The sequence below is a fragment of the Octopus bimaculoides genome, chromosome 3 (assembly GCF_001194135.2).
Source record: "Octopus bimaculoides isolate UCB-OBI-ISO-001 chromosome 3, ASM119413v2, whole genome shotgun sequence".
Classification (NCBI taxonomy): Eukaryota; Metazoa; Mollusca; class Cephalopoda; order Octopoda; family Octopodidae; genus Octopus; species Octopus bimaculoides.
Window position 1 is genome coordinate 135,152,813 of NC_068983.1, and position 3,618 is coordinate 135,156,430.

Genomic DNA, 3,618 nt, shown 5'->3' on the forward strand with positions numbered 1-3,618 from the left:
TGTGTGTGTGTGTGTGTGTGTGTGTGTGTGTGTGTGTGTGTGTGTGTGTGTGTGTGTGTGTATGTATGTAGGTATATGTGCGTGTATACACACGTGCAGCATAAATTGACACAATTTACTCTGTATAGCAGATGTTGTTGAATATTCTGGTGAAATATACCAATGAGAATTAATTATCATTATTTCACTAATTGTGCACTGTTACAATGCAATACACTGTCTTTCTGTTTCTATTGTTAATCTCGTAAAATATCGACTATTTGTCGCTACCTAATAATTTAGATAATTAGCAACTGAATATCGGGTTGAATTAATAATCAAAATGATCAATTTATATGTATGGAAGATCAATAATGACACCAAAACTCAAGGACGTCGAAACACGTTTTGTTTCCCGGCGGCATGTTAATGAAGAATACAAAAATTTATAGACTGATATATTGTTTCCATACGTTCGAGTGCAATCGTTTGGATTGTACTGATATTGGCAGTATTTTGAATAAATAATCATGCTGATTTCGTTCGAGTCAAAGACACAACAGCATGGATACTTAGCCATGCAATATTGGGTGAATAGACTGATCAGGGAAAACTGGAGTTTGTGATATTTATGCCTTTTCCTAGCTGTTAGTAAAACATCTCTGAACAAAACTTTGCGTCACAGGTTCGCTTTTCTATTTGTGACCTCAAATATACATAAACACGCGCGCGCGCATGCACGTACGCACATCCGCACATGTATATGCACACACACACACACACACACACACACACACACGTACACACACAAACACACACACACACACACACAAGCACGCACGCACACACAGACAGCCATGTGCACACACAGGTACACACACAAACACACACACATAATACATACATACAATCATACATACAGTGCCCGTAGCCTTCGAAGTCCTTCCTAGAGCGGTGAGACTGTCGCCATTAATGTTTCTCTTGAATCTTTATTAGTCAATACCTACTGAAAAGACATTGTCAGGAAGGGAATTCTCAAGGGCCGACAGCCTGAAAGGGAAGGATTGGGCTTAAGGATTAGTGCAGGTCTGGGTAGTGGGTGGAGAGACGAATAAAACGGAATAACTGGGTGGAGGTAACATTAGTCCGATCAGCTCCAAGGAGCTGAGACAATACGCAGTAGGAAAGTAAAGAGACATCGCTGATGTGGGCCAAAGACTGGAGCGTGTCAGTGAGTTATTTTATTCCAATCAGTCAGGTGACCTTTTCTAGATGCGGTCTAAAATGTCTGTGTACTGAGGAGAGACATCGTCCGGTATGCGAATTTTTTCCCACGATAGTTCGGGACCCCGGTTATGAACTCATTTGTATACAGCCAATTAGAGCTCAACTATCAAATTAATTTATGTACGTATAACAAGTGATGGGCGAGAACATAAGCTCACTTGGGTAAGGAATGACCACGCGACTTTACTCTGTTAATAATGCTTGTTGTTCTTGTTCTTGTTGCCATAGCTGCCTCTGCGTAGTTATTTGTGTTGTTGTTTACTTTGTAAAGCAGTAAGAGGAGAGGGTTGCTAGTACATCACTCTCTACCCTCATTTTTACCATATGGGACCCTAACAAAACCTGATAATAAGTTTAAATGCAAATCTATCTAATTTTTGGGTTGGTGCATAATTATTGCGGCTTTTTTTCCAACAGATTTTATTCAACAAAAACAATAACATGAAACAAAACATCTTTAAATGATTATTCCAGAGCATATTCACCATCTACTTCAATTACTGCTTCCCATTTGCTTGGCAGACGGTCAGACCGCCATTTAAAGATGTTTTTGTTAAATATTGTTATTGTTTTTATTGAATAAGTTGAAAAAAGCCGCAATAATTATGCACCAACCCAATACTTGTCTCCTAAAATCAGGCATAACATCGTTCTTCGTCGAGTTTACTTGATAGAGTGTGTTTGTTAACTTGACAAGGTCAAGGTGAGCTTTGATTGGCTGTATGCAAATGAGTTCATGACTGGGGTCCGGAACTTTCGTGGGAAAAAATTTCGCGTCCTGTATGTGAGAACAATACTTCATCACAGGTTTCACGTGAGCTTTGTAGAGCATCATTAAGAAGAGAAGAGTCAGTCGTCAGGATGTTGTCTTAGCTATGTTAAAGATGTGCTTCACCAGAGTTCTTTCGCGAAAGTGAGGCCTGACATTTAAAAGGATATGAATAGGAAACATTATGTAGAGGTGACTCGAAACCCAAACCGCTAGATAACCGGTCAGGCACCACGACCGAATCACAGTGGTTTCACGGGATCTATCTGTTAAGCAACCAATCAGCGTCAAGCCGTGGAATGAGTCAAAATATTCTAGAATCTTCTTGTTCTCTATAAATACCTGTTTCGGCGCCTAAACTCTTTGTAGAATGTTGAAGCAGCTGAGCGACATACGTCTCCATTCTTGCCAGGCAGACAGCTCACGCAGACGGCCTAGGACAAACAACCAAGAACCTCCGTCACGACGAAGATAGCGTAGCTGATTTCAGATACGTTAGGCCAACTGTATGTTGCCGTACCAATAGCTTTCTGTAATTTCAGAGTAGTGTCTCTCTCCCAGTCTGTAAATATCTCTGTTGTTAACTGTAAATGGCCAACGCAGTTTGTACGTGCGACAATAAATACATCAGTTAAAAGTTCACAGATGTTGTTCAGTTACTTTTACACGCAGCCAAGAAACATATTTTCAACTACTCATTCAGCCACGGCACGGTAAACAACCAGTCATCATAGCTACATTGGTGACACAGCCAGCTACAACCCGCAGCAATTCAAATATAAAAACAGAAACTTAAGTAAAGTGCACATTATATTAATTTCAGAAACTATTTTTCATTAATTATTGTTGCATTCCTAGAAATTGTTTTAGAATCATTAGCCGTCATTGTTGTTGGAATGGAGTGCGAGACAATGCCGCAGAGTTCGACTTTGTTTTTCATCCGAAGTTAGTCGATAAAATAGATACAAATAAAGAACTGAAGTTGATTAAATCGATTATATCTTTCCTGATGTCAAAATAAATAAAAAATCATTATTGTGACTACTATCGCGGAGAAAAATATATGATTCTGGTCAGTCGAAATTGCAACATCGTTTCAAATCCTGATTGAAAGCCTTTTCATTTCATTTATGCTGCTAATATCCTTTCAGATGGGCATGAACTCTACAACCTCACTTTGCCTTCTATAAAATATAAAGACTTTAGGACCGTCCAGATAAAGAGAGAAAAAACATCACATTTTTAGTTGAGATAGCAGGGTATCGGACAAAGTGCATTAGAATTAGTTTTGTTATCAGTAATCAACTGCAATTGACTCTGTAACAACTTCCATTTCTTACATAAATCATCATCATCTATTTATTTATTTACTCATTCATTCATTCATTCATTTATTTCGGTTCCATTATCCATCATTGCATCTTGTAAAAACTGCGACGACCTTGTTGGTAGAACGAGCCAATAAAGGTGACCTTAGAATGGTCGAAAATATTAGCATGGAATCTCGGAAAACTCTGTGATAGCTTTAATACACACACACACACACACACACACACACACACACACACACACACACACACACA